The sequence below is a fragment of the Phyllobates terribilis genome, unplaced genomic scaffold (genome assembly GCF_046119375.1).
Source record: "Phyllobates terribilis strain yellow unplaced genomic scaffold, ASM4611937v1 Scaffold_2106__1_contigs__length_166561, whole genome shotgun sequence".
Classification (NCBI taxonomy): domain Eukaryota; kingdom Metazoa; phylum Chordata; class Amphibia; order Anura; family Dendrobatidae; genus Phyllobates; species Phyllobates terribilis.
Genome location: NW_027364865.1, coordinates 81,312 through 109,004, shown reverse-complemented (window position 1 = coordinate 109,004; position 27,693 = coordinate 81,312). Strand labels below are relative to the sequence as shown.

The window sequence follows — 27,693 nt, the reverse complement described above, 5'->3', positions numbered from 1 at the left end:
CCAGGAATTAAAAGTGAGAGATATGAATGGTTTGAGATATGACATCAAATAAGCTTTTGTGCAAATAAATATCCAAAAAATCTGGTGGTCTGCATTTTTGGCAGCAAAGTGCAGTTCCAACCTAAACTGATTCTGTCTGCAAGGCACGTGTCGGCTTTGGAATGTGGACACTAGTCCCAAAAAAAAGTCTCTCCCATAGCAGGAATTGAACCAGTCAACCAGGAATACTAACTAAGTCTTTCTCCACATGGTGTAAGCAGTACAGTAAACAGCAAGACAGGTGTAAAAAAAAAAAAAAAAAAAAAAAAGAGTGTTTTGCTTTGAATACAAAACATAAACATTACAAGAGCTAAAACACGCTACATGGTCAAGGTTTTTGGCACGTCAGTTGAATAATTTGAAGATCATGAGTTTTTTGCTCACAAGTGCCATCCTCCTTTTCTCAAGAGATTTTGTCACTAACTCTGAACTTTCCAATTCAGTTCTAAACTGTTTCCGATTAGAAAGAACATGGGAGCCCTAATGACTGACAGGACACATGGCTTGTTGAGTCCCTTGACACTTTTATGTAAAACTGTGTAGTTGAAAAAGGCTTAAGCTATGAAACAAAAGGAAATCTTTTGCAAAAGTCATAATGCATCGCCAATGTTAAGTATTTTTGTTGCAAAGTGAAAATCTACCAGAAACATTTTTGATTGAAAAACACGCATCAGTCTTTGAATGGTGGCAGTAGCTAAGATAAAGGTGCATTCCCATACCGGGAGTCGAACCCGGGCCACCTGGGTGAGAACCAGGAATCCTAACCGCTAGACCATATGGGAAAAGATGCGCTAACGTCTCAGTGACATTATGAAAAAAATAAGTTTTCTGCTATGCACAATAAACTTCTGCAGATCTGCAGGTGCAACTTGCTTCGTTAGCGCAGTAGGTAGTGCGTCAGTCTCGTAATCTGAAGGTTGTGAGTTTGAGCCTCACACGGGGCACTGTTCCCTCCTTTTCTCGAGAGATTTTGTCACCAACTTAGAACTTTTCCATTCAATTCTACAACGTTTTCCATTAGAAAGGAAATGGGAATCCAAATAACTTACAGGACCCATGAGTTGTTGAGTCTCTTGACACTTTGGTGTAAAAAGGGGTGGTTGAGAATGAGTTGAGCTACGAATCCAAATTGAATCTTGCGTGAAGGGTCAGAATGAAGTGCCAAAACGCGGGCGTTCAGCATTTTTGCCTGAAAAAAACAAATCCTACCTGAAATACGTTTGTTTTAAAAACACACGTCAGTCTTTGAATGTTGGCAACGGTGTAGAAAAGGATGCGTTTCCATACCGGGAGTCGAACCCAGGCCACCTGGGTGAAAACCAGGAATCCTAAGCGCTAGACCATACGGGAGAAGATGTACTGCCAGCTCACTTACAATATGAAAAAAAAGAGGTGTACTGCTTTGCACAAGCAACTTCCGCAGATTATTACATGCATCTTGCCTCGTTAGCGCAGCAGGTAGCGCGTCAGTCTCGTAATCTGAAGGTCGTGAGTTCGATTCTCACATGGGGCACTGGTACCTTGTTTCCGTAACTGATTTTGCCACTATCTTGGCTAGAGAGTCACAGCTCTTTTCCATTCAGTAACAAAACATCACCAATTGATGGAAGGGGAGCTCCAATGACAGACAGGGATAAAGGCTTGTTGAGTCCCTTAACACCCAGGAATTAAAAGTGAGAGATATGAATGGTTTGAGATATGACATCAAATAAGCTTTTGTGCAAATAAATATCCAAAAAATCTGGTGGTCTGCATTTTTGGCAGCAAAGTGCAGTTCCAACCTAAACTGATTCTGTCTGCAAGGCACGTGTCGGCTTTGGAATGTGGACACTAGTCCCAAAAAAAAGTCTCTCCCATAGCAGGAATTGAACCAGTCAACCAGGAATACTAACTAAGTCTTTCTCCACATGGTGTAAGCAGTACAGTAAACAGCAAGACAGGTGTAAAAAAAAAAAAAAAAAAAAAAGAGTGTTTTGCTTTGAATACAAAACATAAACATTACAAGAGCTAAAACACGCTACATGGTCAAGGTTTTTGGCACGTCAGTTGAATAATTTGAAGATCATGAGTTTTTTGCTCACAAGTGCCATCCTCCTTTTCTCAAGAGATTTTGTCACTAACTCTGAACTTTCCAATTCAGTTCTAAACTGTTTCCGATTAGAAAGAACATGGGAGCCCTAATGACTGACAGGACACATGGCTTGTTGAGTCCCTTGACACTTTTGTGTAAAACTGTGTAGTTGAAAAAGGCTTAAGCTATGAAACAAAAGGAAATCTTTTGCAAAAGTCATAATGCATCGCCAATGTTAAGTATTTTTGTTGCAAAGTGAAAATCTACCAGAAACATTTTTGATTGAAAAACACGCATCAGTCTTTGAATGGTGGCAGTAGCTAAGATAAAGGTGCATTCCCATACCGGGAGTCGAACCCGGGCCACCTGGGTGAGAACCAGGAATCCTAACCGCTAGACCATATGGGAAAAGATGCGCTAACGTCTCAGTGACATTATGAAAAAAATAAGTTTTCTGCTATGCACAATAAACTTCTGCAGATCTGCAGGTGCAACTTGCTTCGTTAGCGCAGTAGGTAGTGCGTCAGTCTCGTAATCTGAAGGTTGTGAGTTTGAGCCTCACACGGGGCACTGTTCCCTCCTTTTCTCGAGAGATTTTGTCACCAACTTAGAACTTTTCCATTCAATTCTACAACGTTTTCCATTAGAAAGGAAATGGGAATCCAAATAACTTACAGGACCCATGAGTTGTTGAGTCTCTTGACACTTTGGTGTAAAAAGGGGTGGTTGAGAATGAGTTGAGCTACGAATCCAAATTGAATCTTGCGTGAAGGGTCAGAATGAAGTGCCAAAACGCGGGCGTTCAGCATTTTTGCCTGAAAAAAACAAATCCTACCTGAAATACGTTTGTTTTAAAAACACACGTCAGTCTTTGAATGTTGGCAACGGTGTAGAAAAGGATGCGTTTCCATACCGGGAGTCGAACCCAGGCCACCTGGGTGAAAACCAGGAATCCTAAGCGCTAGACCATACGGGAGAAGATGTACTGCCAGCTCACTTACAATATGAAAAAAAAGAGGTGTACTGCTTTGCACAAGCAACTTCCGCAGATTATTACATGCATCTTGCCTCGTTAGCGCAGCAGGTAGCGCGTCAGTCTCGTAATCTGAAGGTCGTGAGTTCGATTCTCACATGGGGCACTGGTACCTTGTTTCCGTAACTGATTTTGCCACTATCTTGGCTAGAGAGTCACAGCTCTTTTCCATTCAGTAACAAAACATCACCAATTGATGGAAGGGGAGCTCCAATGACAGACAGGGATAAAGGCTTGTTGAGTCCCTTAACACCCAGGAATTAAAAGTGAGAGATATGAATGGTTTGAGATATGACATCAAATAAGCTTTTGTGCAAATAAATATCCAAAAAATCTGGTGGTCTGCATTTTTGGCAGCAAAGTGCAGTTCCAACCTAAACTGATTCTGTCTGCAAGGCACGTGTCGGCTTTGGAATGTGGACACTAGTCCCAAAAAAAAGTCTCTCCCATAGCAGGAATTGAACCAGTCAACCAGGAATACTAACTAAGTCTTTCTCCACATGGTGTAAGCAGTACAGTAAACAGCAAGACAGGTGTAAAAAAAAAAAAAAAAAAAAAAAAGAGTGTTTTGCTTTGAATACAAAACATAAACATTACAAGAGCTAAAACACGCTACATGGTCAAGGTTTTTGGCACGTCAGTTGAATAATTTGAAGATCATGAGTTTTTTGCTCACAAGTGCCATCCTCCTTTTCTCAAGAGATTTTGTCACTAACTCTGAACTTTCCAATTCAGTTCTAAACTGTTTCCGATTAGAAAGAACATGGGAGCCCTAATGACTGACAGGACACATGGCTTGTTGAGTCCCTTGACACTTTTGTGTAAAACTGTGTAGTTGAAAAAGGCTTAAGCTATGAAACAAAAGGAAATCTTTTGCAAAAGTCATAATGCATCGCCAATGTTAAGTATTTTTGTTGCAAAGTGAAAATCTACCAGAAACATTTTTGATTGAAAAACACGCATCAGTCTTTGAATGGTGGCAGTAGCTAAGATAAAGGTGCATTCCCATACCGGGAGTCGAACCCGGGCCACCTGGGTGAGAACCAGGAATCCTAACCGCTAGACCATATGGGAAAAGATGCGCTAACGTCTCAGTGACATTATGAAAAAAATAAGTTTTCTGCTATGCACAATAAACTTCTGCAGATCTGCAGGTGCAACTTGCTTCGTTAGCGCAGTAGGTAGTGCGTCAGTCTCGTAATCTGAAGGTTGTGAGTTTGAGCCTCACACGGGGCACTGTTCCCTCCTTTTCTCGAGAGATTTTGTCACCAACTTAGAACTTTTCCATTCAATTCTACAACGTTTTCCATTAGAAAGGAAATGGGAATCCAAATAACTTACAGGACCCATGAGTTGTTGAGTCTCTTGACACTTTGGTGTAAAAAGGGGTGGTTGAGAATGAGTTGAGCTACGAATCCAAATTGAATCTTGCGTGAAGGGTCAGAATGAAGTGCCAAAACGCGGGCGTTCAGCATTTTTGCCTGAAAAAAACAAATCCTACCTGAAATACGTTTGTTTTAAAAACACACGTCAGTCTTTGAATGTTGGCAACGGTGTAGAAAAGGATGCGTTTCCATACCGGGAGTCGAACCCAGGCCACCTGGGTGAAAACCAGGAATCCTAAGCGCTAGACCATACGGGAGAAGATGTACTGCCAGCTCACTTACAATATGAAAAAAAAGAGGTGTACTGCTTTGCACAAGCAACTTCCGCAGATTATTACATGCATCTTGCCTCGTTAGCGCAGCAGGTAGCGCGTCAGTCTCGTAATCTGAAGGTCGTGAGTTCGATTCTCACATGGGGCACTGGTACCTTGTTTCCGTAACTGATTTTGCCACTATCTTGGCTAGAGAGTCACAGCTCTTTTCCATTCAGTAACAAAACATCACCAATTGATGGAAGGGGAGCTCCAATGACAGACAGGGATAAAGGCTTGTTGAGTCCCTTAACACCCAGGAATTAAAAGTGAGAGATATGAATGGATTGAGATATGACATCAAATAAGCTTTTGTGCAAATAAATATCCAAAAAATCTGGTGGTCTGCATTTTTGGCAGCAAAGTGCAGTTCCAACCTAAACTGATTCTGTCTGCAAGGCACGTGTCGGCTTTGGAATGTGGACACTAGTCCCAAAAAAAAGTCTCTCCCATAGCAGGAATTGAACCAGTCAACCAGGAATACTAACTAAGTCTTTCTCCACATGGTGTAAGCAGTACAGTAAACAGCAAGACAGGTGTAAAAAAAAAAAAAAAAAAAAAAAGAGTGTTTTGCTTTGAATACAAAACATAAACATTACAAGAGCTAAAACACGCTACATGGTCAAGGTTTTTGGCACGTCAGTTGAATAATTTGAAGATCATGAGTTTTTTGCTCACAAGTGCCATCCTCCTTTTCTCAAGAGATTTTGTCACTAACTCTGAACTTTCCAATTCAGTTCTAAACTGTTTCCGATTAGAAAGAACATGGGAGCCCTAATGACTGACAGGACACATGGCTTGTTGAGTCCCTTGACACTTTTGTGTAAAACTGTGTAGTTGAAAAAGGCTTAAGCTATGAAACAAAAGGAAATCTTTTGCAAAAGTCATAATGCATCGCCAATGTTAAGTATTTTTGTTGCAAAGTGAAAATCTACCAGAAACATTTTTGATTGAAAAACACGCATCAGTCTTTGAATGGTGGCAGTAGCTAAGATAAAGGTGCATTCCCATACCGGGAGTCGAACCCGGGCCACCTGGGTGAGAACCAGGAATCCTAACCGCTAGACCATATGGGAAAAGATGCGCTAACGTCTCAGTGACATTATGAAAAAAATAAGTTTTCTGCTATGCACAATAAACTTCTGCAGATCTGCAGGTGCAACTTGCTTCGTTAGCGCAGTAGGTAGTGCGTCAGTCTCGTAATCTGAAGGTTGTGAGTTTGAGCCTCACACGGGGCACTGTTCCCTCCTTTTCTCGAGAGATTTTGTCACCAACTTAGAACTTTTCCATTCAATTCTACAACGTTTTCCATTAGAAAGGAAATGGGAATCCAAATAACTTACAGGACCCATGAGTTGTTGAGTCTCTTGACACTTTGGTGTAAAAAGGGGTGGTTGAGAATGAGTTGAGCTACGAATCCAAATTGAATCTTGCGTGAAGGGTCAGAATGAAGTGCCAAAACGCGGGCGTTCAGCATTTTTGCCTGAAAAAAACAAATCCTACCTGAAATACGTTTGTTTTAAAAACACACGTCAGTCTTTGAATGTTGGCAACGGTGTAGAAAAGGATGCGTTTCCATACCGGGAGTCGAACCCAGGCCACCTGGGTGAAAACCAGGAATCCTAAGCGCTAGACCATACGGGAGAAGATGTACTGCCAGCTCACTTACAATATGAAAAAAAAGAGGTGTACTGCTTTGCACAAGCAACTTCCGCAGATTATTACATGCATCTTGCCTCGTTAGCGCAGCAGGTAGCGCGTCAGTCTCGTAATCTGAAGGTCGTGAGTTCGATTCTCACATGGGGCACTGGTACCTTGTTTCCGTAACTGATTTTGCCACTATCTTGGCTAGAGAGTCACAGCTCTTTTCCATTCAGTAACAAAACATCACCAATTGATGGAAGGGGAGCTCCAATGACAGACAGGGATAAAGGCTTGTTGAGTCCCTTAACACCCAGGAATTAAAAGTGAGAGATATGAATGGTTTGAGATATGACATCAAATAAGCTTTTGTGCAAATAAATATCCAAAAAATCTGGTGGTCTGCATTTTTGGCAGCAAAGTGCAGTTCCAACCTAAACTGATTCTGTCTGCAAGGCACGTGTCGGCTTTGGAATGTGGACACTAGTCCCAAAAAAAAGTCTCTCCCATAGCAGGAATTGAACCAGTCAACCAGGAATACTAACTAAGTCTTTCTCCACATGGTGTAAGCAGTACAGTAAACAGCAAGACAGGTGTAAAAAAAAAAAAAAAAAAAAAAAGAGTGTTTTGCTTTGAATACAAAACATAAACATTACAAGAGCTAAAACACGCTACATGGTCAAGGTTTTTGGCACGTCAGTTGAATAATTTGAAGATCATGAGTTTTTTGCTCACAAGTGCCATCCTCCTTTTCTCAAGAGATTTTGTCACTAACTCTGAACTTTCCAATTCAGTTCTAAACTGTTTCCGATTAGAAAGAACATGGGAGCCCTAATGACTGACAGGACACATGGCTTGTTGAGTCCCTTGACACTTTTGTGTAAAACTGTGTAGTTGAAAAAGGCTTAAGCTATGAAACAAAAGGAAATCTTTTGCAAAAGTCATAATGCATCGCCAATGTTAAGTATTTTTGTTGCAAAGTGAAAATCTACCAGAAACATTTTTGATTGAAAAACACGCATCAGTCTTTGAATGGTGGCAGTAGCTAAGATAAAGGTGCATTCCCATACCGGGAGTCGAACCCGGGCCACCTGGGTGAGAACCAGGAATCCTAACCGCTAGACCATATGGGAAAAGATGCGCTAACGTCTCAGTGACATTATGAAAAAAATAAGTTTTCTGCTATGCACAATAAACTTCTGCAGATCTGCAGGTGCAACTTGCTTCGTTAGCGCAGTAGGTAGTGCGTCAGTCTCGTAATCTGAAGGTTGTGAGTTTGAGCCTCACACGGGGCACTGTTCCCTCCTTTTCTCGAGAGATTTTGTCACCAACTTAGAACTTTTCCATTCAATTCTACAACGTTTTCCATTAGAAAGGAAATGGGAATCCAAATAACTTACAGGACCCATGAGTTGTTGAGTCTCTTGACACTTTGGTGTAAAAAGGGGTGGTTGAGAATGAGTTGAGCTACGAATCCAAATTGAATCTTGCGTGAAGGGTCAGAATGAAGTGCCAAAACGCGGGCGTTCAGCATTTTTGCCTGAAAAAAACAAATCCTACCTGAAATACGTTTGTTTTAAAAACACACGTCAGTCTTTGAATGTTGGCAACGGTGTAGAAAAGGATGCGTTTCCATACCGGGAGTCGAACCCAGGCCACCTGGGTGAAAACCAGGAATCCTAAGCGCTAGACCATACGGGAGAAGATGTACTGCCAGCTCACTTACAATATGAAAAAAAAGAGGTGTACTGCTTTGCACAAGCAACTTCCGCAGATTATTACATGCATCTTGCCTCGTTAGCGCAGCAGGTAGCGCGTCAGTCTCGTAATCTGAAGGTCGTGAGTTCGATTCTCACATGGGGCACTGGTACCTTGTTTCCGTAACTGATTTTGCCACTATCTTGGCTAGAGAGTCACAGCTCTTTTCCATTCAGTAACAAAACATCACCAATTGATGGAAGGGGAGCTCCAATGACAGACAGGGATAAAGGCTTGTTGAGTCCCTTAACACCCAGGAATTAAAAGTGAGAGATATGAATGGTTTGAGATATGACATCAAATAAGCTTTTGTGCAAATAAATATCCAAAAAATCTGGTGGTCTGCATTTTTGGCAGCAAAGTGCAGTTCCAACCTAAACTGATTCTGTCTGCAAGGCACGTGTCGGCTTTGGAATGTGGACACTAGTCCCAAAAAAAAGTCTCTCCCATAGCAGGAATTGAACCAGTCAACCAGGAATACTAACTAAGTCTTTCTCCACATGGTGTAAGCAGTACAGTAAACAGCAAGACAGGTGTAAAAAAAAAAAAAAAAAAAAAAAGAGTGTTTTGCTTTGAATACAAAACATAAACATTACAAGAGCTAAAACACGCTACATGGTCAAGGTTTTTGGCACGTCAGTTGAATAATTTGAAGATCATGAGTTTTTTGCTCACAAGTGCCATCCTCCTTTTCTCAAGAGATTTTGTCACTAACTCTGAACTTTCCAATTCAGTTCTAAACTGTTTCCGATTAGAAAGAACATGGGAGCCCTAATGACTGACAGGACACATGGCTTGTTGAGTCCCTTGACACTTTTGTGTAAAACTGTGTAGTTGAAAAAGGCTTAAGCTATGAAACAAAAGGAAATCTTTTGCAAAAGTCATAATGCATCGCCAATGTTAAGTATTTTTGTTGCAAAGTGAAAATCTACCAGAAACATTTTTGATTGAAAAACACGCATCAGTCTTTGAATGGTGGCAGTAGCTAAGATAAAGGTGCATTCCCATACCGGGAGTCGAACCCGGGCCACCTGGGTGAGAACCAGGAATCCTAACCGCTAGACCATATGGGAAAAGATGCGCTAACGTCTCAGTGACATTATGAAAAAAATAAGTTTTCTGCTATGCACAATAAACTTCTGCAGATCTGCAGGTGCAACTTGCTTCGTTAGCGCAGTAGGTAGTGCGTCAGTCTCGTAATCTGAAGGTTGTGAGTTTGAGCCTCACACGGGGCACTGTTCCCTCCTTTTCTCGAGAGATTTTGTCACCAACTTAGAACTTTTCCATTCAATTCTACAACGTTTTCCATTAGAAAGGAAATGGGAATCCAAATAACTTACAGGACCCATGAGTTGTTGAGTCTCTTGACACTTTGGTGTAAAAAGGGGTGGTTGAGAATGAGTTGAGCTACGAATCCAAATTGAATCTTGCGTGAAGGGTCAGAATGAAGTGCCAAAACGCGGGCGTTCAGCATTTTTGCCTGAAAAAAACAAATCCTACCTGAAATACGTTTGTTTTAAAAACACACGTCAGTCTTTGAATGTTGGCAACGGTGTAGAAAAGGATGCGTTTCCATACCGGGAGTCGAACCCAGGCCACCTGGGTGAAAACCAGGAATCCTAAGCGCTAGACCATACGGGAGAAGATGTACTGCCAGCTCACTTACAATATGAAAAAAAAGAGGTGTACTGCTTTGCACAAGCAACTTCCGCAGATTATTACATGCATCTTGCCTCGTTAGCGCAGCAGGTAGCGCGTCAGTCTCGTAATCTGAAGGTCGTGAGTTCGATTCTCACATGGGGCACTGGTACCTTGTTTCCGTAACTGATTTTGCCACTATCTTGGCTAGAGAGTCACAGCTCTTTTCCATTCAGTAACAAAACATCACCAATTGATGGAAGGGGAGCTCCAATGACAGACAGGGATAAAGGCTTGTTGAGTCCCTTAACACCCAGGAATTAAAAGTGAGAGATATGAATGGTTTGAGATATGACATCAAATAAGCTTTTGTGCAAATAAATATCCAAAAAATCTGGTGGTCTGCATTTTTGGCAGCAAAGTGCAGTTCCAACCTAAACTGATTCTGTCTGCAAGGCACGTGTCGGCTTTGGAATGTGGACACTAGTCCCAAAAAAAAGTCTCTCCCATAGCAGGAATTGAACCAGTCAACCAGGAATACTAACTAAGTCTTTCTCCACATGGTGTAAGCAGTACAGTAAACAGCAAGACAGGTGTAAAAAAAAAAAAAAAAAAAAAAGAGTGTTTTGCTTTGAATACAAAACATAAACATTACAAGAGCTAAAACACGCTACATGGTCAAGGTTTTTGGCACGTCAGTTGAATAATTTGAAGATCATGAGTTTTTTGCTCACAAGTGCCATCCTCCTTTTCTCAAGAGATTTTGTCACTAACTCTGAACTTTCCAATTCAGTTCTAAACTGTTTCCGATTAGAAAGAACATGGGAGCCCTAATGACTGACAGGACACATGGCTTGTTGAGTCCCTTGACACTTTTGTGTAAAACTGTGTAGTTGAAAAAGGCTTAAGCTATGAAACAAAAGGAAATCTTTTGCAAAAGTCATAATGCATCGCCAATGTTAAGTATTTTTGTTGCAAAGTGAAAATCTACCAGAAACATTTTTGATTGAAAAACACGCATCAGTCTTTGAATGGTGGCAGTAGCTAAGATAAAGGTGCATTCCCATACCGGGAGTCGAACCCGGGCCACCTGGGTGAGAACCAGGAATCCTAACCGCTAGACCATATGGGAAAAGATGCGCTAACGTCTCAGTGACATTATGAAAAAAATAAGTTTTCTGCTATGCACAATAAACTTCTGCAGATCTGCAGGTGCAACTTGCTTCGTTAGCGCAGTAGGTAGTGCGTCAGTCTCGTAATCTGAAGGTTGTGAGTTTGAGCCTCACACGGGGCACTGTTCCCTCCTTTTCTCGAGAGATTTTGTCACCAACTTAGAACTTTTCCATTCAATTCTACAACGTTTTCCATTAGAAAGGAAATGGGAATCCAAATAACTTACAGGACCCATGAGTTGTTGAGTCTCTTGACACTTTGGTGTAAAAAGGGGTGGTTGAGAATGAGTTGAGCTACGAATCCAAATTGAATCTTGCGTGAAGGGTCAGAATGAAGTGCCAAAACGCGGGCGTTCAGCATTTTTGCCTGAAAAAAACAAATCCTACCTGAAATACGTTTGTTTTAAAAACACACGTCAGTCTTTGAATGTTGGCAACGGTGTAGAAAAGGATGCGTTTCCATACCGGGAGTCGAACCCAGGCCACCTGGGTGAAAACCAGGAATCCTAAGCGCTAGACCATACGGGAGAAGATGTACTGCCAGCTCACTTACAATATGAAAAAAAAGAGGTGTACTGCTTTGCACAAGCAACTTCCGCAGATTATTACATGCATCTTGCCTCGTTAGCGCAGCAGGTAGCGCGTCAGTCTCGTAATCTGAAGGTCGTGAGTTCGATTCTCACATGGGGCACTGGTACCTTGTTTCCGTAACTGATTTTGCCACTATCTTGGCTAGAGAGTCACAGCTCTTTTCCATTCAGTAACAAAACATCACCAATTGATGGAAGGGGAGCTCCAATGACAGACAGGGATAAAGGCTTGTTGAGTCCCTTAACACCCAGGAATTAAAAGTGAGAGATATGAATGGTTTGAGATATGACATCAAATAAGCTTTTGTGCAAATAAATATCCAAAAAATCTGGTGGTCTGCATTTTTGGCAGCAAAGTGCAGTTCCAACCTAAACTGATTCTGTCTGCAAGGCACGTGTCGGCTTTGGAATGTGGACACTAGTCCCAAAAAAAAGTCTCTCCCATAGCAGGAATTGAACCAGTCAACCAGGAATACTAACTAAGTCTTTCTCCACATGGTGTAAGCAGTACAGTAAACAGCAAGACAGGTGTAAAAAAAAAAAAAAAAAAAAAGAGTGTTTTGCTTTGAATACAAAACATAAACATTACAAGAGCTAAAACACGCTACATGGTCAAGGTTTTTGGCACGTCAGTTGAATAATTTGAAGATCATGAGTTTTTTGCTCACAAGTGCCATCCTCCTTTTCTCAAGAGATTTTGTCACTAACTCTGAACTTTCCAATTCAGTTCTAAACTGTTTCCGATTAGAAAGAACATGGGAGCCCTAATGACTGACAGGACACATGGCTTGTTGAGTCCCTTGACACTTTTGTGTAAAACTGTGTAGTTGAAAAAGGCTTAAGCTATGAAACAAAAGGAAATCTTTTGCAAAAGTCATAATGCATCGCCAATGTTAAGTATTTTTGTTGCAAAGTGAAAATCTACCAGAAACATTTTTGATTGAAAAACACGCATCAGTCTTTGAATGGTGGCAGTAGCTAAGATAAAGGTGCATTCCCATACCGGGAGTCGAACCCGGGCCACCTGGGTGAGAACCAGGAATCCTAACCGCTAGACCATATGGGAAAAGATGCGCTAACGTCTCAGTGACATTATGAAAAAAATAAGTTTTCTGCTATGCACAATAAACTTCTGCAGATCTGCAGGTGCAACTTGCTTCGTTAGCGCAGTAGGTAGTGCGTCAGTCTCGTAATCTGAAGGTTGTGAGTTTGAGCCTCACACGGGGCACTGTTCCCTCCTTTTCTCGAGAGATTTTGTCACCAACTTAGAACTTTTCCATTCAATTCTACAACGTTTTCCATTAGAAAGGAAATGGGAATCCAAATAACTTACAGGACCCATGAGTTGTTGAGTCTCTTGACACTTTGGTGTAAAAAGGGGTGGTTGAGAATGAGTTGAGCTACGAATCCAAATTGAATCTTGCGTGAAGGGTCAGAATGAAGTGCCAAAACGCGGGCGTTCAGCATTTTTGCCTGAAAAAAACAAATCCTACCTGAAATACGTTTGTTTTAAAAACACACGTCAGTCTTTGAATGTTGGCAACGGTGTAGAAAAGGATGCGTTTCCATACCGGGAGTCGAACCCAGGCCACCTGGGTGAAAACCAGGAATCCTAAGCGCTAGACCATACGGGAGAAGATGTACTGCCAGCTCACTTACAATATGAAAAAAAAGAGGTGTACTGCTTTGCACAAGCAACTTCCGCAGATTATTACATGCATCTTGCCTCGTTAGCGCAGCAGGTAGCGCGTCAGTCTCGTAATCTGAAGGTCGTGAGTTCGATTCTCACATGGGGCACTGGTACCTTGTTTCCGTAACTGATTTTGCCACTATCTTGGCTAGAGAGTCACAGCTCTTTTCCATTCAGTAACAAAACATCACCAATTGATGGAAGGGGAGCTCCAATGACAGACAGGGATAAAGGCTTGTTGAGTCCCTTAACACCCAGGAATTAAAAGTGAGAGATATGAATGGTTTGAGATATGACATCAAATAAGCTTTTGTGCAAATAAATATCCAAAAAATCTGGTGGTCTGCATTTTTGGCAGCAAAGTGCAGTTCCAACCTAAACTGATTCTGTCTGCAAGGCACGTGTCGGCTTTGGAATGTGGACACTAGTCCCAAAAAAAAGTCTCTCCCATAGCAGGAATTGAACCAGTCAACCAGGAATACTAACTAAGTCTTTCTCCACATGGTGTAAGCAGTACAGTAAACAGCAAGACAGGTGTAAAAAAAAAAAAAAAAAAAAAAAGAGTGTTTTGCTTTGAATACAAAACATAAACATTACAAGAGCTAAAACACGCTACATGGTCAAGGTTTTTGGCACGTCAGTTGAATAATTTGAAGATCATGAGTTTTTTGCTCACAAGTGCCATCCTCCTTTTCTCAAGAGATTTTGTCACTAACTCTGAACTTTCCAATTCAGTTCTAAACTGTTTCCGATTAGAAAGAACATGGGAGCCCTAATGACTGACAGGACACATGGCTTGTTGAGTCCCTTGACACTTTTGTGTAAAACTGTGTAGTTGAAAAAGGCTTAAGCTATGAAACAAAAGGAAATCTTTTGCAAAAGTCATAATGCATCGCCAATGTTAAGTATTTTTGTTGCAAAGTGAAAATCTACCAGAAACATTTTTGATTGAAAAACACGCATCAGTCTTTGAATGGTGGCAGTAGCTAAGATAAAGGTGCATTCCCATACCGGGAGTCGAACCCGGGCCACCTGGGTGAGAACCAGGAATCCTAACCGCTAGACCATATGGGAAAAGATGCGCTAACGTCTCAGTGACATTATGAAAAAAATAAGTTTTCTGCTATGCACAATAAACTTCTGCAGATCTGCAGGTGCAACTTGCTTCGTTAGCGCAGTAGGTAGTGCGTCAGTCTCGTAATCTGAAGGTTGTGAGTTTGAGCCTCACACGGGGCACTGTTCCCTCCTTTTCTCGAGAGATTTTGTCACCAACTTAGAACTTTTCCATTCAATTCTACAACGTTTTCCATTAGAAAGGAAATGGGAATCCAAATAACTTACAGGACCCATGAGTTGTTGAGTCTCTTGACACTTTGGTGTAAAAAGGGGTGGTTGAGAATGAGTTGAGCTACGAATCCAAATTGAATCTTGCGTGAAGGGTCAGAATGAAGTGCCAAAACGCGGGCGTTCAGCATTTTTGCCTGAAAAAAACAAATCCTACCTGAAATACGTTTGTTTTAAAAACACACGTCAGTCTTTGAATGTTGGCAACGGTGTAGAAAAGGATGCGTTTCCATACCGGGAGTCGAACCCAGGCCACCTGGGTGAAAACCAGGAATCCTAAGCGCTAGACCATACGGGAGAAGATGTACTGCCAGCTCACTTACAATATGAAAAAAAAGAGGTGTACTGCTTTGCACAAGCAACTTCCGCAGATTATTACATGCATCTTGCCTCGTTAGCGCAGCAGGTAGCGCGTCAGTCTCGTAATCTGAAGGTCGTGAGTTCGATTCTCACATGGGGCACTGGTACCTTGTTTCCGTAACTGATTTTGCCACTATCTTGGCTAGAGAGTCACAGCTCTTTTCCATTCAGTAACAAAACATCACCAATTGATGGAAGGGGAGCTCCAATGACAGACAGGGATAAAGGCTTGTTGAGTCCCTTAACACCCAGGAATTAAAAGTGAGAGATATGAATGGTTTGAGATATGACATCAAATAAGCTTTTGTGCAAATAAATATCCAAAAAATCTGGTGGTCTGCATTTTTGGCAGCAAAGTGCAGTTCCAACCTAAACTGATTCTGTCTGCAAGGCACGTGTCGGCTTTGGAATGTGGACACTAGTCCCAAAAAAAAGTCTCTCCCATAGCAGGAATTGAACCAGTCAACCAGGAATACTAACTAAGTCTTTCTCCACATGGTGTAAGCAGTACAGTAAACAGCAAGACAGGTGTAAAAAAAAAAAAAAAAAAAAAAAGAGTGTTTTGCTTTGAATACAAAACATAAACATTACAAGAGCTAAAACACGCTACATGGTCAAGGTTTTTGGCACGTCAGTTGAATAATTTGAAGATCATGAGTTTTTTGCTCACAAGTGCCATCCTCCTTTTCTCAAGAGATTTTGTCACTAACTCTGAACTTTCCAATTCAGTTCTAAACTGTTTCCGATTAGAAAGAACATGGGAGCCCTAATGACTGACAGGACACATGGCTTGTTGAGTCCCTTGACACTTTTGTGTAAAACTGTGTAGTTGAAAAAGGCTTAAGCTATGAAACAAAAGGAAATCTTTTGCAAAAGTCATAATGCATCGCCAATGTTAAGTATTTTTGTTGCAAAGTGAAAATCTACCAGAAACATTTTTGATTGAAAAACACGCATCAGTCTTTGAATGGTGGCAGTAGCTAAGATAAAGGTGCATTCCCATACCGGGAGTCGAACCCGGGCCACCTGGGTGAGAACCAGGAATCCTAACCGCTAGACCATATGGGAAAAGATGCGCTAACGTCTCAGTGACATTATGAAAAAAATAAGTTTTCTGCTATGCACAATAAACTTCTGCAGATCTGCAGGTGCAACTTGCTTCGTTAGCGCAGTAGGTAGTGCGTCAGTCTCGTAATCTGAAGGTTGTGAGTTTGAGCCTCACACGGGGCACTGTTCCCTCCTTTTCTCGAGAGATTTTGTCACCAACTTAGAACTTTTCCATTCAATTCTACAACGTTTTCCATTAGAAAGGAAATGGGAATCCAAATAACTTACAGGACCCATGAGTTGTTGAGTCTCTTGACACTTTGGTGTAAAAAGGGGTGGTTGAGAATGAGTTGAGCTACGAATCCAAATTGAATCTTGCGTGAAGGGTCAGAATGAAGTGCCAAAACGCGGGCGTTCAGCATTTTTGCCTGAAAAAAACAAATCCTACCTGAAATACGTTTGTTTTAAAAACACACGTCAGTCTTTGAATGTTGGCAACGGTGTAGAAAAGGATGCGTTTCCATACCGGGAGTCGAACCCAGGCCACCTGGGTGAAAACCAGGAATCCTAAGCGCTAGACCATACGGGAGAAGATGTACTGCCAGCTCACTTACAATATGAAAAAAAAGAGGTGTACTGCTTTGCACAAGCAACTTCCGCAGATTATTACATGCATCTTGCCTCGTTAGCGCAGCAGGTAGCGCGTCAGTCTCGTAATCTGAAGGTCGTGAGTTCGATTCTCACATGGGGCACTGGTACCTTGTTTCCGTAACTGATTTTGCCACTATCTTGGCTAGAGAGTCACAGCTCTTTTCCATTCAGTAACAAAACATCACCAATTGATGGAAGGGGAGCTCCAATGACAGACAGGGATAAAGGCTTGTTGAGTCCCTTAACACCCAGGAATTAAAAGTGAGAGATATGAATGGTTTGAGATATGACATCAAATAAGCTTTTGTGCAAATAAATATCCAAAAAATCTGGTGGTCTGCATTTTTGGCAGCAAAGTGCAGTTCCAACCTAAACTGATTCTGTCTGCAAGGCACGTGTCGGCTTTGGAATGTGGACACTAGTCCCAAAAAAAAGTCTCTCCCATAGCAGGAATTGAACCAGTCAACCAGGAATACTAACTAAGTCTTTCTCCACATGGTGTAAGCAGTACAGTAAACAGCAAGACAGGTGTAAAAAAAAAAAAAAAAAAAAAAAGAGTGTTTTGCTTTGAATACAAAACATAAACATTACAAGAGCTAAAACACGCTACATGGTCAAGGTTTTTGGCACGTCAGTTGAATAATTTGAAGATCATGAGTTTTTTGCTCACAAGTGCCATCCTCCTTTTCTCAAGAGATTTTGTCACTAACTCTGAACTTTCCAATTCAGTTCTAAACTGTTTCCGATTAGAAAGAACATGGGAGCCCTAATGACTGACAGGACACATGGCTTGTTGAGTCCCTTGACACTTTTGTGTAAAACTGTGTAGTTGAAAAAGGCTTAAGCTATGAAACAAAAGGAAATCTTTTGCAAAAGTCATAATGCATCGCCAATGTTAAGTATTTTTGTTGCAAAGTGAAAATCTACCAGAAACATTTTTGATTGAAAAACACGCATCAGTCTTTGAATGGTGGCAGTAGCTAAGATAAAGGTGCATTCCCATACCGGGAGTCGAACCCGGGCCACCTGGGTGAGAACCAGGAATCCTAACCGCTAGACCATATGGGAAAAGATGCGCTAACGTCTCAGTGACATTATGAAAAAAATAAGTTTTCTGCTATGCACAATAAACTTCTGCAGATCTGCAGGTGCAACTTGCTTCGTTAGCGCAGTAGGTAGTGCGTCAGTCTCGTAATCTGAAGGTTGTGAGTTTGAGCCTCACACGGGGCACTGTTCCCTCCTTTTCTCGAGAGATTTTGTCACCAACTTAGAACTTTTCCATTCAATTCTACAACGTTTTCCATTAGAAAGGAAATGGGAATCCAAATAACTTACAGGACCCATGAGTTGTTGAGTCTCTTGACACTTTGGTGTAAAAAGGGGTGGTTGAGAATGAGTTGAGCTACGAATCCAAATTGAATCTTGCGTGAAGGGTCAGAATGAAGTGCCAAAACGCGGGCGTTCAGCATTTTTGCCTGAAAAAAACAAATCCTACCTGAAATACGTTTGTTTTAAAAACACACGTCAGTCTTTGAATGTTGGCAACGGTGTAGAAAAGGATGCGTTTCCATACCGGGAGTCGAACCCAGGCCACCTGGGTGAAAACCAGGAATCCTAAGCGCTAGACCATACGGGAGAAGATGTACTGCCAGCTCACTTACAATATGAAAAAAAAGAGGTGTACTGCTTTGCACAAGCAACTTCCGCAGATTATTACATGCATCTTGCCTCGTTAGCGCAGCAGGTAGCGCGTCAGTCTCGTAATCTGAAGGTCGTGAGTTCGATTCTCACATGGGGCACTGGTACCTTGTTTCCGTAACTGATTTTGCCACTATCTTGGCTAGAGAGTCACAGCTCTTTTCCATTCAGTAACAAAACATCACCAATTGATGGAAGGGGAGCTCCAATGACAGACAGGGATAAAGGCTTGTTGAGTCCCTTAACACCCAGGAATTAAAAGTGAGAGATATGAATGGTTTGAGATATGACATCAAATAAGCTTTTGTGCAAATAAATATCCAAAAAATCTGGTGGTCTGCATTTTTGGCAGCAAAGTGCAGTTCCAACCTAAACTGATTCTGTCTGCAAGGCACGTGTCGGCTTTGGAATGTGGACACTAGTCCCAAAAAAAAGTCTCTCCCATAGCAGGAATTGAACCAGTCAACCAGGAATACTAACTAAGTCTTTCTCCACATGGTGTAAGCAGTACAGTAAACAGCAAGACAGGTGTAAAAAAAAAAAAAAAAAAAAAAAGAGTGTTTTGCTTTGAATACAAAACATAAACATTACAAGAGCTAAAACACGCTACATGGTCAAGGTTTTTGGCACGTCAGTTGAATAATTTGAAGATCATGAGTTTTTTGCTCACAAGTGCCATCCTCCTTTTCTCAAGAGATTTTGTCACTAACTCTGAACTTTCCAATTCAGTTCTAAACTGTTTCCGATTAGAAAGAACATGGGAGCCCTAATGACTGACAGGACACATGGCTTGTTGAGTCCCTTGACACTTTTGTGTAAAACTGTGTAGTTGAAAAAGGCTTAAGCTATGAAACAAAAGGAAATCTTTTGCAAAAGTCATAATGCATCGCCAATGTTAAGTATTTTTGTTGCAAAGTGAAAATCTACCAGAAACATTTTTGATTGAAAAACACGCATCAGTCTTTGAATGGTGGCAGTAGCTAAGATAAAGGTGCATTCCCATACCGGGAGTCGAACCCGGGCCACCTGGGTGAGAACCAGGAATCCTAACCGCTAGACCATATGGGAAAAGATGCGCTAACGTCTCAGTGACATTATGAAAAAAATAAGTTTTCTGCTATGCACAATAAACTTCTGCAGATCTGCAGGTGCAACTTGCTTCGTTAGCGCAGTAGGTAGTGCGTCAGTCTCGTAATCTGAAGGTTGTGAGTTTGAGCCTCACACGGGGCACTGTTCCCTCCTTTTCTCGAGAGATTTTGTCACCAACTTAGAACTTTTCCATTCAATTCTACAACGTTTTCCATTAGAAAGGAAATGGGAATCCAAATAACTTACAGGACCCATGAGTTGTTGAGTCTCTTGACACTTTGGTGTAAAAAGGGGTGGTTGAGAATGAGTTGAGCTACGAATCCAAATTGAATCTTGCGTGAAGGGTCAGAATGAAGTGCCAAAACGCGGGCGTTCAGCATTTTTGCCTGAAAAAAACAAATCCTACCTGAAATACGTTTGTTTTAAAAACACACGTCAGTCTTTGAATGTTGGCAACGGTGTAGAAAAGGATGCGTTTCCATACCGGGAGTCGAACCCAGGCCACCTGGGTGAAAACCAGGAATCCTAAGCGCTAGACCATACGGGAGAAGATGTACTGCCAGCTCACTTACAATATGAAAAAAAAGAGGTGTACTGCTTTGCACAAGCAACTTCCGCAGATTATTACATGCATCTTGCCTCGTTAGCGCAGCAGGTAGCGCGTCAGTCTCGTAATCTGAAGGTCGTGAGTTCGATTCTCACATGGGGCACTGGTACCTTGTTTCCGTAACTGATTTTGCCACTATCTTGGCTAGAGAGTCACAGCTCTTTTCCATTCAGTAACAAAACATCACCAATTGATGGAAGGGGAGCTCCAATGACAGACAGGGATAAAGGCTTGTTGAGTCCCTTAACACCCAGGAATTAAAAGTGAGAGATATGAATGGTTTGAGATATGACATCAAATAAGCTTTTGTGCAAATAAATATCCAAAAAATCTGGTGGTCTGCATTTTTGGCAGCAAAGTGCAGTTCCAACCTAAACTGATTCTGTCTGCAAGGCACGTGTCGGCTTTGGAATGTGGACACTAGTCCCAAAAAAAAGTCTCTCCCATAGCAGGAATTGAACCAGTCAACCAGGAATACTAACTAAGTCTTTCTCCACATGGTGTAAGCAGTACAGTAAACAGCAAGACAGGTGTAAAAAAAAAAAAAAAAAAAAAAAAGAGTGTTTTGCTTTGAATACAAAACATAAACATTACAAGAGCTAAAACACGCTACATGGTCAAGGTTTTTGGCACGTCAGTTGAATAATTTGAAGATCATGAGTTTTTTGCTCACAAGTGCCATCCTCCTTTTCTCAAGAGATTTTGTCACTAACTCTGAACTTTCCAATTCAGTTCTAAACTGTTTCCGATTAGAAAGAACATGGGAGCCCTAATGACTGACAGGACACATGGCTTGTTGAGTCCCTTGACACTTTTGTGTAAAACTGTGTAGTTGAAAAAGGCTTAAGCTATGAAACAAAAGGAAATCTTTTGCAAAAGTCATAATGCATCGCCAATGTTAAGTATTTTTGTTGCAAAGTGAAAATCTACCAGAAACATTTTTGATTGAAAAACACGCATCAGTCTTTGAATGGTGGCAGTAGCTAAGATAAAGGTGCATTCCCATACCGGGAGTCGAACCCGGGCCACCTGGGTGAGAACCAGGAATCCTAACCGCTAGACCATATGGGAAAAGATGCGCTAACGTCTCAGTGACATTATGAAAAAAATAAGTTTTCTGCTATGCACAATAAACTTCTGCAGATCTGCAGGTGCAACTTGCTTCGTTAGCGCAGTAGGTAGTGCGTCAGTCTCGTAATCTGAAGGTTGTGAGTTTGAGCCTCACACGGGGCACTGTTCCCTCCTTTTCTCGAGAGATTTTGTCACCAACTTAGAACTTTTCCATTCAATTCTACAACGTTTTCCATTAGAAAGGAAATGGGAATCCAAATAACTTACAGGACCCATGAGTTGTTGAGTCTCTTGACACTTTGGTGTAAAAAGGGGTGGTTGAGAATGAGTTGAGCTACGAATCCAAATTGAATCTTGCGTGAAGGGTCAGAATGAAGTGCCAAAACGCGGGCGTTCAGCATTTTTGCCTGAAAAAAACAAATCCTACCTGAAATACGTTTGTTTTAAAAACACACGTCAGTCTTTGAATGTTGGCAACGGTGTAGAAAAGGATGCGTTTCCATACCGGGAGTCGAACCCAGGCCACCTGGGTGAAAACCAGGAATCCTAAGCGCTAGACCATACGGGAGAAGATGTACTGCCAGCTCACTTACAATATGAAAAAAAAGAGGTGTACTGCTTTGCACAAGCAACTTCCGCAGATTATTACATGCATCTTGCCTCGTTAGCGCAGCAGGTAGCGCGTCAGTCTCGTAATCTGAAGGTCGTGAGTTCGATTCTCACATGGGGCACTGGTACCTTGTTTCCGTAACTGATTTTGCCACTATCTTGGCTAGAGAGTCACAGCTCTTTTCCATTCAGTAACAAAACATCACCAATTGATGGAAGGGGAGCTCCAATGACAGACAGGGATAAAGGCTTGTTGAGTCCCTTAACACCCAGGAATTAAAAGTGAGAGATATGAATGGTTTGAGATATGACATCAAATAAGCTTTTGTGCAAATAAATATCCAAAAAATCTGGTGGTCTGCATTTTTGGCAGCAAAGTGCAGTTCCAACCTAAACTGATTCTGTCTGCAAGGCACGTGTCGGCTTTGGAATGTGGACACTAGTCCCAAAAAAAAGTCTCTCCCATAGCAGGAATTGAACCAGTCAACCAGGAATACTAACTAAGTCTTTCTCCACATGGTGTAAGCAGTACAGTAAACAGCAAGACAGGTGTAAAAAAAAAAAAAAAAAAAAAGAGTGTTTTGCTTTGAATACAAAACATAAACATTACAAGAGCTAAAACACGCTACATGGTCAAGGTTTTTGGCACGTCAGTTGAATAATTTGAAGATCATGAGTTTTTTGCTCACAAGTGCCATCCTCCTTTTCTCAAGAGATTTTGTCACTAACTCTGAACTTTCCAATTCAGTTCTAAACTGTTTCCGATTAGAAAGAACATGGGAGCCCTAATGACTGACAGGACACATGGCTTGTTGAGTCCCTTGACACTTTTGTGTAAAACTGTGTAGTTGAAAAAGGCTTAAGCTATGAAACAAAAGGAAATCTTTTGCAAAAGTCATAATGCATCGCCAATGTTAAGTATTTTTGTTGCAAAGTGAAAATCTACCAGAAACATTTTTGATTGAAAAACACGCATCAGTCTTTGAATGGTGGCAGTAGCTAAGATAAAGGTGCATTCCCATACCGGGAGTCGAACCCGGGCCACCTGGGTGAGAACCAGGAATCCTAACCGCTAGACCATATGGGAAAAGATGCGCTAACGTCTCAGTGACATTATGAAAAAAATAAGTTTTCTGCTATGCACAATAAACTTCTGCAGATCTGCAGGTGCAACTTGCTTCGTTAGCGCAGTAGGTAGTGCGTCAGTCTCGTAATCTGAAGGTTGTGAGTTTGAGCCTCACACGGGGCACTGTTCCCTCCTTTTCTCGAGAGATTTTGTCACCAACTTAGAACTTTTCCATTCAATTCTACAACGTTTTCCATTAGAAAGGAAATGGGAATCCAAATAACTTACAGGACCCATGAGTTGTTGAGTCTCTTGACACTTTGGTGTAAAAAGGGGTGGTTGAGAATGAGTTGAGCTACGAATCCAAATTGAATCTTGCGTGAAGGGTCAGAATGAAGTGCCAAAACGTGGGCGTTCAGCATTTTTGCCTGAAAAAAACAAATCCTACCTGAAATACGTTTGTTTTAAAAACACACGTCAGTCTTTGAATGTTGGCAACGGTGTAGAAAAGGATGCGTTTCCATACCGGGAGTCGAACCCAGGCCACCTGGGTGAAAACCAGGAATCCTAAGCGCTAGACCATACGGGAGAAGATGTACTGCCAGCTCACTTACAATATGAAAAAAAAGAGGTGTACTGCTTTGCACAAGCAACTTCCGCAGATTATTACATGCATCTTGCCTCGTTAGCGCAGCAGGTAGCGCGTCAGTCTCGTAATCTGAAGGTCGTGAGTTCGATTCTCACATGGGGCACTGGTACCTTGTTTCCGTAACTGATTTTGCCACTATCTTGGCTAGAGAGTCACAGCTCTTTTCCATTCAGTAACAAAACATCACCAATTGATGGAAGGGGAGCTCCAATGACAGACAGGGATAAAGGCTTGTTGAGTCCCTTAACACCCAGGAATTAAAAGTGAGAGATATGAATGGTTTGAGATATGACATCAAATAAGCTTTTGTGCAAATAAATATCCAAAAAATCTGGTGGTCTGCATTTTTGGCAGCAAAGTGCAGTTCCAACCTAAACTGATTCTGTCTGCAAGGCACGTGTCGGCTTTGGAATGTGGACACTAGTCCCAAAAAAAAGTCTCTCCCATAGCAGGAATTGAACCAGTCAACCAGGAATACTAACTAAGTCTTTCTCCACATGGTGTAAGCAGTACAGTAAACAGCAAGACAGGTGTAAAAAAAAAAAAAAAAAAAAAGAGTGTTTTGCTTTGAATACAAAACATAAACATTACAAGAGCTAAAACACGCTACATGGTCAAGGTTTTTGGCACGTCAGTTGAATAATTTGAAGATCATGAGTTTTTTGCTCACAAGTGCCATCCTCCTTTTCTCAAGAGATTTTGTCACTAACTCTGAACTTTCCAATTCAGTTCTAAACTGTTTCCGATTAGAAAGAACATGGGAGCCCTAATGACTGACAGGACACATGGCTTGTTGAGTCCCTTGACACTTTTGTGTAAAACTGTGTAGTTGAAAAAGGCTTAAGCTATGAAACAAAAGGAAATCTTTTGCAAAAGTCATAATGCATCGCCAATGTTAAGTATTTTTGTTGCAAAGTGAAAATCTACCAGAAACATTTTTGATTGAAAAACACGCATCAGTCTTTGAATGGTGGCAGTAGCTAAGATAAAGGTGCATTCCCATACCGGGAGTCGAACCCGGGCCACCTGGGTGAGAACCAGGAATCCTAACCGCTAGACCATATGGGAAAAGATGCGCTAACGTCTCAGTGACATTATGAAAAAAATAAGTTTTCTGCTATGCACAATAAACTTCTGCAGATCTGCAGGTGCAACTTGCTTCGTTAGCGCAGTAGGTAGTGCGTCAGTCTCGTAATCTGAAGGTTGTGAGTTTGAGCCTCACACGGGGCACTGTTCCCTCCTTTTCTCGAGAGATTTTGTCACCAACTTAGAACTTTTCCATTCAATTCTACAACGTTTTCCATTAGAAAGGAAATGGGAATCCAAATAACTTACAGGACCCATGAGTTGTTGAGTCTCTTGACACTTTGGTGTAAAAAGGGGTGGTTGAGAATGAGTTGAGCTACGAATCCAAATTGAATCTTGCGTGAAGGGTCAGAATGAAGTGCCAAAACGCGGGCGTTCAGCATTTTTGCCTGAAAAAAACAAATCCTACCTGAAATACGTTTGTTTTAAAAACACACGTCAGTCTTTGAATGTTGGCAACGGTGTAGAAAAGGATGCGTTTCCATACCGGGAGTCGAACCCAGGCCACCTGGGTGAAAACCAGGAATCCTAAGCGCTAGACCATACGGGAGAAGATGTACTGCCAGCTCACTTACAATATGAAAAAAAAGAGGTGTACTGCTTTGCACAAGCAACTTCCGCAGATTATTACATGCATCTTGCCTCGTTAGCGCAGCAGGTAGCGCGTCAGTCTCGTAATCTGAAGGTCGTGAGTTCGATTCTCACATGGGGCACTGGTACCTTGTTTCCGTAACTGATTTTGCCACTATCTTGGCTAGAGAGTCACAGCTCTTTTCCATTCAGTAACAAAACATCACCAATTGATGGAAGGGGAGCTCCAATGACAGACAGGGATAAAGGCTTGTTGAGTCCCTTAACACCCAGGAATTAAAAGTGAGAGATATGAATGGTTTGAGATATGACATCAAATAAGCTTTTGTGCAAATAAATATCCAAAAAATCTGGTGGTCTGCATTTTTGGCAGCAAAGTGCAGTTCCAACCTAAACTGATTCTGTCTGCAAGGCACGTGTCGGCTTTGGAATGTGGACACTAGTCCCAAAAAAAAGTCTCTCCCATAGCAGGAATTGAACCAGTCAACCAGGAATACTAACTAAGTCTTTCTCCACATGGTGTAAGCAGTACAGTAAACAGCAAGACAGGTGTAAAAAAAAAAAAAAAAAAAAAAAAGAGTGTTTTGCTTTGAATACAAAACATAAACATTACAAGAGCTAAAACACGCTACATGGTCAAGGTTTTTGGCACGTCAGTTGAATAATTTGAAGATCATGAGTTTTTTGCTCACAAGTGCCATCCTCCTTTTCTCAAGAGATTTTGTCACTAACTCTGAACTTTCCAATTCAGTTCTAAACTGTTTCCGATTAGAAAGAACATGGGAGCCCTAATGACTGACAGGACACATGGCTTGTTGAGTCCCTTGACACTTTTGTGTAAAACTGTGTAGTTGAAAAAGGCTTAAGCTATGAAACAAAAGGAAATCTTTTGCAAAAGTCATAATGCATCGCCAATGTTAAGTATTTTTGTTGCAAAGTGAAAATCTACCAGAAACATTTTTGATTGAAAAACACGCATCAGTCTTTGAATGGTGGCAGTAGCTAAGATAAAGGTGCATTCCCATACCGGGAGTCGAACCCGGGCCACCTGGGTGAGAACCAGGAATCCTAACCGCTAGACCATATGGGAAAAGATGCGCTAACGTCTCAGTGACATTATGAAAAAAATAAGTTTTCTGCTATGCACAATAAACTTCTGCAGATCTGCAGGTGCAACTTGCTTCGTTAGCGCAGTAGGTAGTGCGTCAGTCTCGTAATCTGAAGGTTGTGAGTTTGAGCCTCACACGGGGCACTGTTCCCTCCTTTTCTCGAGAGATTTTGTCACCAACTTAGAACTTTTCCATTCAATTCTACAACGTTTTCCATTAGAAAGGAAATGGGAATCCAAATAACTTACAGGACCCATGAGTTGTTGAGTCTCTTGACACTTTGGTGTAAAAAGGGGTGGTTGAGAATGAGTTGAGCTACGAATCCAAATTGAATCTTGCGTGAAGGGTCAGAATGAAGTGCCAAAACGCGGGCGTTCAGCATTTTTGCCTGAAAAAAACAAATCCTACCTGAAATACGTTTGTTTTAAAAACACACGTCAGTCTTTGAATGTTGGCAACGGTGTAGAAAAGGATGCGTTTCCATACCGGGAGTCGAACCCAGGCCACCTGGGTGAAAACCAGGAATCCTAAGCGCTAGACCATACGGGAGAAGATGTACTGCCAGCTCACTTACAATATGAAAAAAAAGAGGTGTACTGCTTTGCACAAGCAACTTCCGCAGATTATTACATGCATCTTGCCTCGTTAGCGCAGCAGGTAGCGCGTCAGTCTCGTAATCTGAAGGTCGTGAGTTCGATTCTCACATGGGGCACTGGTACCTTGTTTCCGTAACTGATTTTGCCACTATCTTGGCTAGAGAGTCACAGCTCTTTTCCATTCAGTAACAAAACATCACCAATTGATGGAAGGGGAGCTCCAATGACAGACAGGGATAAAGGCTTGTTGAGTCCCTTAACACCCAGGAATTAAAAGTGAGAGATATGAATGGTTTGAGATATGACATCAAATAAGCTTTTGTGCAAATAAATATCCAAAAAATCTGGTGGTCTGCATTTTTGGCAGCAAAGTGCAGTTCCAACCTAAACTGATTCTGTCTGCAAGGCACGTGTCGGCTTTGGAATGTGGACACTAGTCCCAAAAAAAAGTCTCTCCCATAGCAGGAATTGAACCAGTCAACCAGGAATACTAACTAAGTCTTTCTCCACATGGTGTAAGCAGTACAGTAAACAGCAAGACAGGTGTAAAAAAAAAAAAAAAAAAGAGTGTTTTGCTTTGAATACAAAACATAAACATTACAAGAGCTAAAACACGCTACATGGTCAAGGTTTTTGGCACGTCAGTTGAATAATTTGAAGATCATGAGTTTTTTGCTCACAAGTGCCATCCTCCTTTTCTCAAGAGATTTTGTCACTAACTCTGAACTTTCCAATTCAGTTCTAAACTGTTTCCGATTAGAAAGAACATGGGAGCCCTAATGACTGACAGGA

At 41.5% G+C, this 27,693-nt stretch overlaps 26 non-coding genes across 26 annotated transcripts; 10 read left to right on the top strand and 16 right to left on the bottom strand.

Moving 5' to 3' along the window:
- Nucleotides 1-749: 749 nt before the first annotated feature.
- On the bottom strand, nucleotides 750-821 carry TRNAE-CUC (transfer RNA glutamic acid (anticodon CUC)). Its single transcript has one exon. It is a non-coding gene; the product is annotated as a tRNA-Glu (tRNA).
- A 658-nt stretch (nucleotides 822-1,479) lies between these two features.
- Nucleotides 1,480-1,552, top strand: TRNAT-CGU (transfer RNA threonine (anticodon CGU)). Its single transcript has one exon. It is a non-coding gene; the product is annotated as a tRNA-Thr (tRNA).
- Nucleotides 1,553-2,446: 894 nt separating this feature from the next.
- On the bottom strand, nucleotides 2,447-2,518 carry TRNAE-CUC (transfer RNA glutamic acid (anticodon CUC)). Its single transcript has one exon. It is a non-coding gene; the product is annotated as a tRNA-Glu (tRNA).
- Nucleotides 2,519-3,176: 658 nt separating this feature from the next.
- TRNAT-CGU (transfer RNA threonine (anticodon CGU)) lies at nucleotides 3,177-3,249 on the top strand. Its single transcript has one exon. It is a non-coding gene; the product is annotated as a tRNA-Thr (tRNA).
- Nucleotides 3,250-4,145: 896 nt separating this feature from the next.
- On the bottom strand, nucleotides 4,146-4,217 carry TRNAE-CUC (transfer RNA glutamic acid (anticodon CUC)). The gene has a single exon. It is a non-coding gene; the product is annotated as a tRNA-Glu (tRNA).
- A 658-nt stretch (nucleotides 4,218-4,875) lies between these two features.
- TRNAT-CGU (transfer RNA threonine (anticodon CGU)) lies at nucleotides 4,876-4,948 on the top strand. The gene has a single exon. It is a non-coding gene; the product is annotated as a tRNA-Thr (tRNA).
- Nucleotides 4,949-5,843: 895 nt separating this feature from the next.
- Nucleotides 5,844-5,915, bottom strand: TRNAE-CUC (transfer RNA glutamic acid (anticodon CUC)). The gene has a single exon. It is a non-coding gene; the product is annotated as a tRNA-Glu (tRNA).
- Nucleotides 5,916-6,573: 658 nt separating this feature from the next.
- TRNAT-CGU (transfer RNA threonine (anticodon CGU)) lies at nucleotides 6,574-6,646 on the top strand. The gene has a single exon. It is a non-coding gene; the product is annotated as a tRNA-Thr (tRNA).
- Nucleotides 6,647-7,541: 895 nt separating this feature from the next.
- Nucleotides 7,542-7,613, bottom strand: TRNAE-CUC (transfer RNA glutamic acid (anticodon CUC)). The gene has a single exon. It is a non-coding gene; the product is annotated as a tRNA-Glu (tRNA).
- Nucleotides 7,614-8,271: 658 nt separating this feature from the next.
- TRNAT-CGU (transfer RNA threonine (anticodon CGU)) lies at nucleotides 8,272-8,344 on the top strand. The gene has a single exon. It is a non-coding gene; the product is annotated as a tRNA-Thr (tRNA).
- Nucleotides 8,345-9,239: 895 nt separating this feature from the next.
- On the bottom strand, nucleotides 9,240-9,311 carry TRNAE-CUC (transfer RNA glutamic acid (anticodon CUC)). The gene has a single exon. It is a non-coding gene; the product is annotated as a tRNA-Glu (tRNA).
- A 658-nt stretch (nucleotides 9,312-9,969) lies between these two features.
- Nucleotides 9,970-10,042, top strand: TRNAT-CGU (transfer RNA threonine (anticodon CGU)). The gene has a single exon. It is a non-coding gene; the product is annotated as a tRNA-Thr (tRNA).
- An 894-nt stretch (nucleotides 10,043-10,936) lies between these two features.
- TRNAE-CUC (transfer RNA glutamic acid (anticodon CUC)) lies at nucleotides 10,937-11,008 on the bottom strand. Its single transcript has one exon. It is a non-coding gene; the product is annotated as a tRNA-Glu (tRNA).
- Nucleotides 11,009-11,666: 658 nt separating this feature from the next.
- Nucleotides 11,667-11,739, top strand: TRNAT-CGU (transfer RNA threonine (anticodon CGU)). The gene has a single exon. It is a non-coding gene; the product is annotated as a tRNA-Thr (tRNA).
- An 893-nt stretch (nucleotides 11,740-12,632) lies between these two features.
- Nucleotides 12,633-12,704, bottom strand: TRNAE-CUC (transfer RNA glutamic acid (anticodon CUC)). Its single transcript has one exon. It is a non-coding gene; the product is annotated as a tRNA-Glu (tRNA).
- Nucleotides 12,705-13,362: 658 nt separating this feature from the next.
- Nucleotides 13,363-13,435, top strand: TRNAT-CGU (transfer RNA threonine (anticodon CGU)). The gene has a single exon. It is a non-coding gene; the product is annotated as a tRNA-Thr (tRNA).
- An 895-nt stretch (nucleotides 13,436-14,330) lies between these two features.
- TRNAE-CUC (transfer RNA glutamic acid (anticodon CUC)) lies at nucleotides 14,331-14,402 on the bottom strand. Its single transcript has one exon. It is a non-coding gene; the product is annotated as a tRNA-Glu (tRNA).
- A 658-nt stretch (nucleotides 14,403-15,060) lies between these two features.
- Nucleotides 15,061-15,133, top strand: TRNAT-CGU (transfer RNA threonine (anticodon CGU)). Its single transcript has one exon. It is a non-coding gene; the product is annotated as a tRNA-Thr (tRNA).
- An 895-nt stretch (nucleotides 15,134-16,028) lies between these two features.
- On the bottom strand, nucleotides 16,029-16,100 carry TRNAE-CUC (transfer RNA glutamic acid (anticodon CUC)). Its single transcript has one exon. It is a non-coding gene; the product is annotated as a tRNA-Glu (tRNA).
- Nucleotides 16,101-16,758: 658 nt separating this feature from the next.
- On the top strand, nucleotides 16,759-16,831 carry TRNAT-CGU (transfer RNA threonine (anticodon CGU)). Its single transcript has one exon. It is a non-coding gene; the product is annotated as a tRNA-Thr (tRNA).
- Nucleotides 16,832-17,726: 895 nt separating this feature from the next.
- Nucleotides 17,727-17,798, bottom strand: TRNAE-CUC (transfer RNA glutamic acid (anticodon CUC)). Its single transcript has one exon. It is a non-coding gene; the product is annotated as a tRNA-Glu (tRNA).
- Nucleotides 17,799-19,424: 1,626 nt separating this feature from the next.
- On the bottom strand, nucleotides 19,425-19,496 carry TRNAE-CUC (transfer RNA glutamic acid (anticodon CUC)). The gene has a single exon. It is a non-coding gene; the product is annotated as a tRNA-Glu (tRNA).
- A 1,627-nt stretch (nucleotides 19,497-21,123) lies between these two features.
- Nucleotides 21,124-21,195, bottom strand: TRNAE-CUC (transfer RNA glutamic acid (anticodon CUC)). The gene has a single exon. It is a non-coding gene; the product is annotated as a tRNA-Glu (tRNA).
- A 1,624-nt stretch (nucleotides 21,196-22,819) lies between these two features.
- Nucleotides 22,820-22,891, bottom strand: TRNAE-CUC (transfer RNA glutamic acid (anticodon CUC)). Its single transcript has one exon. It is a non-coding gene; the product is annotated as a tRNA-Glu (tRNA).
- A 1,624-nt stretch (nucleotides 22,892-24,515) lies between these two features.
- Nucleotides 24,516-24,587, bottom strand: TRNAE-CUC (transfer RNA glutamic acid (anticodon CUC)). Its single transcript has one exon. It is a non-coding gene; the product is annotated as a tRNA-Glu (tRNA).
- A 1,627-nt stretch (nucleotides 24,588-26,214) lies between these two features.
- On the bottom strand, nucleotides 26,215-26,286 carry TRNAE-CUC (transfer RNA glutamic acid (anticodon CUC)). Its single transcript has one exon. It is a non-coding gene; the product is annotated as a tRNA-Glu (tRNA).
- Nucleotides 26,287-27,693: the final 1,407 nt, after the last annotated feature.